We start from the raw sequence: 12762 nt of genomic DNA, 5'->3' as shown, positions 1-12762 counted from the left end.
TGGGCCCAAGTTTGATCACTGAATGAAAATACAATTGACAATTTGACATCTGAAACCCATCGTCAAAGAGTTTTGACGTGGGGGAAAGTTTTAGAATAACTTTAAAATTCAAAAACAACTTAATTTAATGATATTTGAGGAAACTGTTGAGTTTACGGCTGCAACAAATGTATAAATGAATCACAACTAATCAATTAATGAAATAACTGTCAACTAATTCAGTATTTCATTAATTATGGGGTTCCATTTGTGTCAAAAATAAGTAAATAGAATGTGCGCTTTTGTCACTGGTCGATTGTACATTGACATTTGCTTTTAACCCAAGTGTTTTTACCTTATTTCATCTGATTATGTCGTTATCTGCTGTTGTTACTGTCTGACCATGTCTTTGTATGTCAGTATATGTCATCTTGTTGTACTAGTACTATCTCATCTTCCCATGTTGTTGTACTTGTACTGTGTTACCTTCCCATGTTGTTGTACTGTAACTGTTTCCAGTGATTGTACTTGTACAAACATGAAGGTAAACTGGCTTCAACAGTGGAAAAGTATAAATTCAGCTGTACAAGTAAATGTGATGTCATAACCTCCAGAGCCTTTCGTTTCAGCGCTTCAGTTTTTTTACCCATTCCGAGCGAGGCATTCAGTAGGTTGTGGGGCAGGTTGTGGGGCAGGTTGTGGGGCAGGTTGAAGGGCAGGTTGTAGGTAGGTTGCGGGGTATGTTGCGGTGCAGGTTGCGGGGTAGGTTGTAGGGCAGGTTGTAGGGCAGGTTGTAGGGCAGGTTGTAGGTAGGTTGAAGGGCAGGTTGTAGGCAGGTTGTAGGTAGGTTGCGGGGCAGGTTATAGGTAGGTTGCGGGGTATGTTGCGGGGCAGGTTGCGGGGTAGGTTGTGTGGTATGTTGCGGGGTAGGTTGTGGGGTAGGTTGCAGGGCAGGTTGTGGAGCAGGTTGTGGGGCAGATTGCGGGGCAGGTTGTAGGTAGGTTGTGCGGTAGGTGGCGGGGCAGGTTGCGGGGTAGGTTGTGTGGTATGTTGCAGGGTAGGTTGTGGGGTAGGTTGCGGGGCAGGTTGCGGGGTAGGTTGTGTGGTATGTTGCAGGGTAGGTTGTGGGGTAGGTTGCGGGGCAGGTTGTGGAGCAGGTTGTGGGGCAGATTGCGGGGCAGGTTGTAGGTAGGTTGTGCGGTAGGTGGCGGGGCAGGTTGCGGGGTAGGTTGTGTGGTATGTTGCAGGGTAGGTTGTGGGGTAGGTTGCGGGGCAGGTTGCGGGGTAGGTTGTGTGGTATGTTGCAGGGTAGGTTGTGGGGTAGGTTGCGGGGCAGGTTGTGGAGCAGGTTGTGGGGCAGATTGCGGGGCAGGTTGTAGGGCAGGTTGTGGGGCAGGTTGTGTGGTAGGTTGTAGGTAGGTTGAAGGGCAGGTTGTAGGCAGGTTGTAGTTAGGTTTGCGGGGCAGGTTGTGGGGCAGGTTATAGGTAGGTTGCGGGGTATGTTGCGGGGCAGGTTGCGGGGTAGGTTGTGTGGTATGTTGCGGGGCAGTTTGCGGGGTAGGTTGTGTGGTATGTTGCGAGGCAGTTTGCGGGGTAGGTTGTGTGGTATGTTGCAGGGTAGGTTGTGGGGTAGGTTGCGGGGCAGGTTGCGGGGTAGGTTGTGTGGTATGTTGCAGGGTAGGTTGTGGGGTAGGTTGCGGGGCAGGTTGTGGAGCAGGTTGTGGGGCAGATTGCGGGGCAGGTTGTAGGGCAGGTTGTGGGGCAGGTTATAGGTAGGTTGCGGGGTATGTTGCGGGGCAGGTTGCGGGGTAGGTTGTGTGGTATGTTGCGGGGCAGTTTGCGGGGTAGGTTGTGTGGTATGTTGCGAGGCAGTTTGCGGGGTAGGTTGTGTGGTATGTTGCGGGGTAGGTTGTGGGGCAGGTTGTGGAGCAGGTTGTGGGGCAGATTGCGGGGCAGGTTGTAGTTAGGTTTTGCGGTAGGTGGCGGGGCAGGTTGCGGGGCAGGTTGTAGGTAGGTTGTGCGGTAGGTGGCGGGGCAGGTTGTGGGGCAGGTTGTAGGTAGGTTGTGCGGTAGGTGGCGGGGCAGGTTGTGGGGCAGGTTGTAGGTAGGTTGTGCGGTAGGTGGCGGGGCAGGTTGTGGGGCAGGTTGCGGGGTAAATCACAGGGAAACATGAGGAAGAGACCCGGAGCTCGGCCTGATCCGTGTCACACAAACAAACTTGAAGCGTCATTCCTCCGCCTGATATTGAACACAGCGCCCTCTGCAGGTGAAGGCGAGACACATTTGGACTGAAACTGCAGTTCAGCCCAAACAACACCAAACAACTACATGTACTCCCTCCCTCTCCCTCGCTCTCTTGTACATTGTAGTCTAAATTAAGCTTTGGAGTGGCGAGGATTACCCACACGAAGCGTCAGTCGGAATATCCAGTTCCATCTCATCAGAGGCCCATCAAACGTAATGAGAAATGTGCTCGGATTTGTCTTTGATCTTAACATGATTTACAGCGTGACATTATACTGTGGGAAGATTGTATTAACATGAAGATTGATCCCCAAAGGAGCTACACCCCGACATAGAAATCTGCAGTTTGACAAATTCCCTATAAAAAATGTAAAAAAACCTTTACTAATCTGAGCCAATCGAGGAAACCTTTCTCATGGATCTATTCTGAATTCCCCCATATACAGCTTAACAGAACATCCTTCACTGCCATGGAAACCGAGTTCACACAGGAGTCAAAAATAGCCATAAATGTTTAATGTGTAAAAATGTTGTTCAGAATTGATCCGGGCCATATTGGGGGTTGTTCTGTGCACAGTTTAAGCACCTTCATAACCCTTATTTACCGTACAGTCGGATATAGACGGATGCTTCTCGGAGCTTTGAAGAAATCGCCCGCGGTGCCGTAAACATTTTTTATCGTTAAACAACCTTTTGAAAATAAATGCGGGAAGAAAAGTTTTGCATTTGCCCTGCACTAGATCTGCGATTTATAGCTCCACGTGTTGGAATTGCCCGTTAGCATCTTAGCATATTTAGTTAATATGCATGAGGTAGTGTTTAATGTGTAAATCACTTTTAGCTGTTGAATTAATAAGTGTCATTTAGGTTTAATGTGTTGGATTGATTTAAATTAATGATAAATAAATACAATATTCTAAAAACGTTCAGAAAGTCAATCTGGTTGATCCCTTATTTCCACTGTAAAAGCGGGTGGAGTCTGATTGTGACCTAGCATATTAAAGAGAGATATTAAAAATGTAAGACTATTCTTTTAACAGTTTAGAGCAGGTTCTATTTATTTCATTTTTTCATGATACCTGTTCGAATTAGTATCTTGTTTCAATACCATATATATTTTAAATTAATTTTTTTTTTTACCCACAAGGGCTGTCATCCTTCAGTCAATTGATTAGTCGACCAATTATTAAGTTTAAATAAGTACAACATGAGAAAAGAGATTTGGAACTGAATCCCAAATGAGTTTAAGTTGCTTTATTACTGGCTACTCTAAAAATAGTTGCTGTGTGCTGTTTTTCGAGAGCCAAGTTGCTTCGCGATTACCGTATTTTCCGGACTATAAGTCGCACCTTTTTTCATAGTTTTGGCCGGGGTGCGACTAATACTTATATTTATACTTATACTCCGGAGCGACTTATAGGTGTCATTATTTGTTATTTTCACACGTGCAACCTTATGTCATACTGCTTATAGTCCGGAAAATACGGTAGGTGCATTATTTATTCACTCAGTCATCCTCACAATGGCACACGATGTCATTACTGGCAACAATTGGCTAAAGTTGCTATTTTGTCCAAATTGTGGTGTAATTTACCTGAAAACCCTTTTAATTAATCACAAAATATACTAGTGATGTTGTTGTTGTTGTTGTTGTTGTTGTTGTTGTTGTTGTTGTTGTTGTCTTGGAAACTCTTGCTAGCTTAAACTCTACATTACATTTAATAGTAGCTCCTTTGGCTCCATAGCTGTTGTTTCTGTTCCGCACTGGCAGCCCGTCACTCTTGTGCGCTCTTCCAGTCCAGTTGACGCCGTGTGGAGGTCGTGTGTGATGGGCGCACCGACAGCTGTCAATCAAGGTCCAGGCACTGCCCCCTTTGCCCTTTCCTTTTGTGATCGTTTAGTCACCACTCACTTTCTATATTTTTCAGGCATTACTACTTTAACTTTCTATCAAAAAAGGGTCAGTATATATTAAGGGCCATGTGTTTCTTAATAAATCACATTTCTGGAGGACAGTGCAGGACAGAGCGTCTCAACCGATCGATCAAACTTCGACATGAAACTGGGCGCCTGGACACGTCAATAAACCCCGTGTCTATGAGAAACCTTTTAGCTCCAGTAACGGCTGTTGCTGTGGAACCCTATTTTTGGCAACATACAAGTGCCTTTCCTTCACTCAACGTCAGGCTGAAAAACCTCAGAGAAGTGTAAATTCTGGAGGAATGTAAGTGTAATTGATGTGTCTGGAGTGTCGGGCGCGCCGGAGAGAGAGACGAGCCAAGAGGAGAGGAACCTCCCACAGAATTTAAATTTCGGAACTTCGGAAGAATACAATTGAAATAGAAGGTAAAACATCTGCAGATTTATAGTGGAATTTGGAAATTATGGTTTTGTTTATAATGTATTTTATTGACTTGTTCCATGTATTATTTGAAACCATAACTGTCGGAGTGCAGTACTTTTTTTGGAGTATGCAGGTCAATGTGTGCCCTAGATCCTAGATCGCTTTCTAAATCTGATTTAACTTTCACACAGAAATTACTCACAAACAAAACATCTATGGTTTCTAAGCAACAAACCAACTGCCAGCAGTCTAAAAATGAATGGTTAATCTCCAAAGTAATATCAAATATGTGCTTTGTCTGTCTTTGACCCAATTTTCAGAATGATCTGCTGCAGTCGACTTTATGCTCAGCATTTGTTTACGAAACACACAGTTGACATAGTTTGTGCTATTTATTCAGATTTTACCAATACATTGTTTTCTTATTCATCCCTTGCAGCGAAGTTGTTCAGTGGAACTCTGGCCCACTTGAAGAAGCCTCTTCTGTCTGTTTTAAGCTGATTGGGAAACTCCCCATTGAACATGCCATTTTAAAAAGAAATCCCCCATGAAGTCAGGATTCCAACACAACTTTTCTGCAAGTCATTATTCTTTTATTTTGTTCTTATTATGTATTTCCAACAGGCTAACATGCAAACCAGTAGGGCTGTAGTTGTCCAACAAAAGTGTTATTTGACTAAAGACATAATCTGTGCATCAATTAGTCAACTAACAGAGGCAAAAGCTCTTAAAGACGTGTATTATTAGAATCTCACTAAAAACAATAATGTACAAAAGTAAACTGCATTTTCATATGTGAATAGATAGTTCCGTCACTCCCAAAACTCTGACTACCTCCTCCATGCAATCTCTTTTCTGTTGTTGTGCATATGAATCCATATCGTCTTAATAAAAATCATTATTTTAATCAATAAAGGTTGACTAAGACACCAACGGCTGAAAGCAACATCGGTAATAGAATGAAAAACGGACAAATCACAGCCCTGCACACCATTCAGGGCTGTCGGTCAGAGGTGGGTGATTCGTTTACCCAGGGTGCAGTGCAGGGAAGAGGTACATGTAGCGTGGACCCCGGGAAAGAAGATTTGGGAACCCGAATATTGTGCTACTACAGCCCTGCCCTCACCGGCTTGTGAGAATTGTTAAAGCTGCGGCTTTAAGTATGATAGTGTCTGACTGTGGCACCGTGGCATTTTATATTCTAACCCAGTGAATGTGTCTTTAAGATGTCCCCCTGCTGTTCACTGATGTCCCCCTGCTGTCCCCATGCTGTCCACTGCACCGAGGGTTTAAACGCTCCACGTGCGCACGGGCCTGCTTTGAGTGCTGGCTTCCTGCGCGTCGCAACAGATGCCGGTTCAGTGGCGCAATCCCACCTCGCCAGAGAAGAGCGGGCGGGCGAGGCAAGGGAGGATGGAGGGAGGGAGGGAGGGCTGGCCGTTAGGGGAGAGCAAGAGGGAGCCATGGCTATGAGCTGAATGCTAAGGAGACAAGCTGCAGTAATGAATGCTGCTGTGTTGAGCGGCCAGAGTGTGGATACCATGATATCAGCAGATCAAAACCTACTTCTTACACTCTTGTCTTCATAGATATGTCTTTTATGTGATCGCAGACAAATCTAGACACTTCTACAATGCCTCAATATTTTGCTGTCAATGCATTTTGGACTCGTGAACACTTCTTTAACACTTTAACCATCATTTAATCACTCACTTTCTGCACTACATATGTCAATTCAACTGTACATCTGTGTACATAGTAAGCCTATTTCCATTTTTTAATCTTGTAGCCTTTTTTTTTTTTTTTACTTGTATAGGTTGTTTTATCATTATTCATCGTTTTATGTTGCACTGAATCACCAAAGCAAGTTCTATGTTTGTGAATTCTGTTTATTGACAAAGGAAATAACCCGTTTCTGATTCTGATTTTAAAATGAATCGTGACTAGTCCACAGAAAACTTTGACTGAGATTACAATTGGATATTTCTGTGGCTGTCACTATGGATACCACAAACACAGTAGATTAATATGGGTTTCTATTTTTACTGGCCTATGATCTACCTTCTGGAGATGACTTGTGTAAAGCTGCTGCAGTTTTGAAAAGTGTTGCTTTTGGATTCAATGTTTGAAGAACAGACAAATTATGGAGGGCGGCATAAAAAACGGCTTTATTTGACACAAATGTGCTTTGTACAAATATGGACCTAATTATCAGTAGAAGAAAACAAGTGATTGTGATGACTCGACCATTGCAACCAGGCATAATCCATTTTCATCTACAAATATTTGAAGATTTTTCGCAGTAGCTGTATATATTACCTCCACCAGAAAAGCTACATAACCATTTTAGCATAATTTCTATTGTAAATGGTCATCCAGCATTGAATGTTCAGTGCCAGCCCTTCAATCAGCTCTGGCCAAAATGACTGGGATAGACTCCAGCGAACCTTGACCCCAAACGGAAAATGATAAATGAACTAAATCTAATTGTTAGCCAGTATTGACAGATAAGGACACCCTACACCAAGGTCAATTGATCCATGCAAATGTAGCTCACCCACAACTTGCACAGTGCCAAGTCCTTTCATCTATGCAGCATTCATATGAGAAATACTCTGCTCTTTATACATTTCATATTAAGCCATTGCTATTCACTTTAATTTCCACCTTCAATCATTTGTCAAGCATGATTGCTGTGCAGATTGGTAGTGTGGGTGATGATTATCCATCATTGCTTTCTAAATACCTAACTGCATTAATATGGGGACATAACCAAAACATTATCCATGCCATACAGACTTCTTTGGATCTCTAATTGCCGTTAACTAGTCAATGCCTGGCATTACTTTGTAATTACATCTATTTCCTTTATAGATCCCAGTATTGAGGTAGATGGGCTGAGTCTGTGCTTGTAGTGTCTGGCAATGGAGCCACTCTGAGAATGTAAGTGGACAAGAGTGTGTGTTTAAATATTAACCGTGTTGACAAAATGCTTAATTCAGGATATTACATAAATAAACTCATAAATAATGCAGAAATGCCTGTTATATTTCGCCCTCAAGATGAATACAGTGTCCATTAACTCCAGTCTAGTCGCTCTGCTCATTAGCCTTCAATTGTGCCGGTCTGGAGGTGACAGAGCAGGCCTGACAGGCGAGCCCTGATGGTGCGTGGAGATAGATAGGGGAGGAGTGTCTGCTCTCCTCTGTATCTCTCCTGATCTATTACTCGAGTCTGACAGACGCAGGCCCACATGATGGATGGCTGCCGCCGCACGTCTCCTTCCACTCCGGCCCCTCACTCCGTTTTGCGCCTTCGCGTTTATTCCTCATCTCGGCTTTCATCTCGGCATCACTTCCTGCTCTGAAATTGGGTTATGTCTTTTCTTATAGTCTTTCCATGTTTCATTGCATTGATGGTCTCCTGTTGTCAGGTGTATTTCAGGTACCTCAATGTGGAGTTGATCCACATAATGTGGGGTTTATCCACATAAGAGCTTTTCTTTTAAGAGTGTTTTTTGTAAGTTTTATATAAGTTATGTGTTCTTTTACTTCTGTACTTACTTTGTGTTGCAACGTTGGAATTTCCCCATTGTGGGACAAAGGTATATCTTATCTTATCTTATAATGTGGGGTTGATCCACATTAAGTGGAGTTGATCCACATAAGTAAGAATGCATTATCGAGATGGACAGTCACGGGCCACTTTGAGGTTCCAGAAACTTCCTATATTCTGTTATCTGTCTTTTTCCTCTGTATCTACCTGCGTTGTATCAATGACATTTCCCCATGTGTGGACAATAAAGGATGATTTTATCTGAAGTAAACTTCCCATTTATTATTCCTATGGACTTTTTTGAAAAGAGTAGGCTCTGCGGTCACTAATGACCACAATGAGCCAAATTAGAACCCCCACACAGCTGGCACGTGTGCCATCCACTCAACCACGAGCAGCTAGTCAGTCTAACTCGTCCCTAGCGTGGACCCCAAAGCATCATAGTGACACAGAGTTCTGTCTTACAAGTTTGCTATAAAATGTTTCTATTTAGGAGAAGATAACGTGCAGTTTATACGATACAATTGTTAGAGAAAAGTTGGGTTATTCAGCTATAAAACATTTCCCAGCAGCTGAATTTGACATTGAATTTGTTTTTTTAAGTATAAAAACAACTGCATTATGGACATTAGTTATCACAGAGCTGTTAAGCCTCCGATGTATGGCTTTTTTGAAAAGTCATGGGGATTTATGGAAAATATATGGTTGAAGTGCGACGGGCCTATTAAGCTCTAAAACCAAACGTATATTATTGTTTTTTTTTTTGTGTGATCACGTGCTGCTAGAGGCACTAACTTGATTGACATAATGTTGGCTATTTGTGCAGCCGCTGCACTCAGGGAGCACTCAGGGAGCATACAGTAGGCCGACTCTGTCTTTAGTTTTTCATCATTTCAAAACTAACTAGGAATCAAGTGAGTTTGAGATACACAGGAGTAACACCACCGTATAAGCCACAGTTAAAACTGATGCGTCTGTATTTTATTCTCCGCAAGGAGCAACACAGTCTCATCATAATTTAGAAACAGAGAAACTGAAAGAAGACGTTTAATGCGTTCAACTGTCAAGCCGGACCACAGAGCTAATGCTGCAGCCCACGCAAAGCCAAGGTGGGCTTTAAATGTCTGTAACATGTTTTTTATAAATGTAACTAAAAGTGTCAGGTCAGATGTCCTGACAAATCGTTTCTAGCCTGTGGTGTTTTCTAGAACGTTCAGTTTTGCAGAAGAGCAGGGGCGGAGCAGAGAAAAGTATGAACTGTGGGGTCCTCACAATGCATTGAACAATGAGTTGTTAACTTTAGGACTATTATATCTAAAATGTATCAGAATACTGGAAATGATAAGATTTTTGTTCATAACTTTCTGGAGTAGACCCCCAGACCCCTCAGGATTGAGGGATAAAAAAAAATCCCCTTGATGTTGTATTAGAGCCTTCAAAGCTCCATGCATTGTTTTCACTATTGAAGGGGAACATGGGGGCCCCAAAGAGCACTGCAATTATTTTTTGAGACACTGACTCATCCACAGGTAACGCTCCCACCTTAACCTTTCGCCATTAGAATTCGGCAGTTGTCAAGCTTGTTTTCTGCCTATTTTTTGTCCAAATCGTTCACTTGAAGTCTAATCTTCACCTGGTGTTTCTTTACATTCAAACAGAAAAGGTGCATAAAGGGTCTTGCCCAAGGACACAAGTACAGTATGCAGTGGTCAGAACTGGGACTGAATTACCATCTTAGAGCTTTCCATTGATGCTCTAACTACTTATATGCACAAACTACTTTCAAACTACTTTCAGTCCGGCCCGCCAAGCTTGTCCAAGTTATATTATTATTATTTTTTGCCGTAGGCTTTATTAGACAGTAGATGGAATGAGAAAGAAAGGAAGGGGAATGATGAGAGAGAAAGGAGGACATGCAGCAAATGTCGGAGTCGGGATTTAAACACGATACTGTGGCTGGCCGTTCATTTTACCTTTCGCCTGTAATGTCCACATTTCCTCAAGAGATGCCACTGTTCCCTCTAAGCTGCGCGCCTGCGCAGCTGGGCACTGCTCACACATAGCGCACTGCTCGCACTTAGTGCGCGCACAAGAAAATCTATGCCGCGCAGAAAATAAAATTCACCACAAACGGCCACCGGGGCCAATCAAGCAGGAAGAGCAATTGTTTGACACACTGAAGAAGACTCTAGTAGGCAGTAGAAGACTCTTGTTGACAGTAAAAGACTCTTGTGGACAGTAAAAGGCTCTTGTGGACAGTAGAAGACTCTTGTGGACAGTAGAAGACTCTAGTGGACAGTAGAAGACTCTTGTGGACAGTAAAAGGCTCTTGTGGACAGTAGAAGACTCTTGTGGACAGTAGAAGACTCTAGTGGACAGTAGAAGACTCTTGTGGGCAGTAGAAGACTCTTGTGGACAGTAGAAGACTCTTGTGGACAGTAAACGACTCTTGTGGACAGTAGAAGACTCTTGTGGACAGTAGAAGACTCTTGTGGACAGTGAACGACTCTTGTGGACAGAAAAAGGCTCTTGTGGACAGTAGAAGACTCTTGTGGACAGTAGAAGACTCTTGTGGACAGTAGAAGACTCTTGTGGACAGTAGAAGACTCTTGTGGACAGTAGAAGACTCTTGTGGACAGTAGAAGACTCTAGTGGACAGTAGAAGGCTCTTGTGGACAGTAAACGACTCTTGTGGACAGTAGAAGACTCTTGTGGACAGTAGAAGACTCTTGTGGACAGTAGAAGACTCTTGTGGACAGTAAACGACTCTTGTGGACAGTAGAAGACTCTTGTGGACAGTAGAAGACTCTTGTGGACAGTAAACGACTCTTGTGGACAGTAGAAGACTCTTGTGGACAGTAGAAGACTCTTGTGGACAGTAAACGACTCTTGTGGACAGTAGAAGGCTCTGGTGGACAGTAGAAGACTCTTGTGGACAGTAAACGACTCTTGTGGACAGTAAAAGGCTCTTGTGGACAGTAGAAGACTCTTGTGGACAGTAGAAGACTCTTGTGGACAGTAGAAGACTCTTGTGGACAGTAGAAGACTCTAGTGGACAGTAGAAGGCTCTTGTGGACAGTAAACGACTCTTGTGGACAGTAGAAGACTCTTGTGGACAGTAGAAGACTCTTGTGGACAGTAGAAGACTCTTGTGGACAGTAAACGACTCTTGTGGACAGTAGAAGACTCTTGTGGACAGTAGAAGACTCTTGTGGACAGTAAACGACTCTTGTGGACAGTAGAAGACTCTTGTGGACAGTAGAAGACTCTTGTGGACAGTAAACGACTCTTGTGGACAGTAGAAGGCTCTTGTGGACAGTAGAAGACTCTTGTGGACAGTAAACGACTCTTGTGGACAGTAAACGACTCTTGTGGACAGTAGAAGACTCTTGTGGACAGTAAACGACTCTTGTGGACAGTAAAAGGCTCTTGTGGGCAGTAGAAGACTCTTGTGGACAGTAGAAGACTCTTGTGGACAGTAAACGACTCTTGTGGACAGTAGAAGACTCTTGTGGACAGTAGAAGACTCTTGTGGACAGTAAACGACTATTGTGGACAGTAGAAGACTCTTGTGGACAGTAGAAGACTCTTGTGGACAGTAGAAGACTCTTGTGGACAGTAGAAGACTCTTGTGGACAGTAAACGACTCTTGTGGACAGTAGAAGACTCTTGTGGACAGTAAACGACTCTTGTGGACAGTAGAAGACTCTTGTGGACAGTAGAAGACTCTTGTGGACAGTAAACGACTCTTGTGGACAGTAGAAGACTCTTGTGGACAGTAAACGACTCTTGTGGACAGTAGAAGACCCTTGTGGACAGTAGAAGACTCTTGTGGACAGTAGAAGACTCTTGTGGACAGTAGAAGACTCTTGTGGACAGTAGAAGACTCTTGTGGACAGTAAACGACTCTTGTGGACAGTAAAAGGCTCTTGTGGACAGTAGAAGACTCTTGTGGACAGTAGAAGACTCTTGTGGACAGTAAACGACTCTTGTGGACAGTAGAAGACTCTTGTGGACAGTAGAAGACTCTTGTGGACAGTAAACGACTCTTGTGGACAGAAAAAGGCTCTTGTGGACAGTAGAAGACTCTTGTGGGCAGTAGAAGACTCTAGTGGACAGTAGAAGACTCTTGTGGACAGTAAACGACTCTTGTGGACAGTAGAAGACTCTTGTGGACAGTAGAAGACTCTTGTGGACAGTAGAAGACTCTAGTGGACAGTAGAAGGCTCTTGTGGACAGTAAACGACTCTTGTGGACAGTAGAAGACTCTTGTGGACAGTAGAAGACTCTTGTGGACAGTAGAAGACTCTTGTGGACAGTAGAAGACTCTTGTGGACAGTAAACGACTCTTGTGGACAGTAGAAGACTCTTGTGGACAGTAAACGACTCTTGTGGACAGTAGAAGACTCTTGTGGACAGTAGAAGACTCTTGTGGACAGTGAACGACTCTTGTGGACAGAAAAAGGCTCTTGTGGACAGTAGAAGACTCTTGTGGACAGTAGAAGACTCTTGTGGACAGTAGAAGACTCTTGTGGACAGTAGAAGACTCTTGTGGACAGTAGAAGACTCTTGTGGACAGTAGAAGACTCTAGTGGACAGTAGAAGGCTCTTGTGGACAGTAAACGACTCTTGTGGACAGT

Source organism: Eucyclogobius newberryi, unplaced genomic scaffold, assembly GCF_026437365.1.
Source record: "Eucyclogobius newberryi isolate DKJ021-1_F unplaced genomic scaffold, fEucNew1.0.hap1 SCAF_10, whole genome shotgun sequence".
NCBI classification, from domain to species: domain Eukaryota; kingdom Metazoa; phylum Chordata; class Actinopteri; order Gobiiformes; family Gobiidae; genus Eucyclogobius; species Eucyclogobius newberryi.
Note: the sequence above shows the minus strand (reverse complement) of the source record.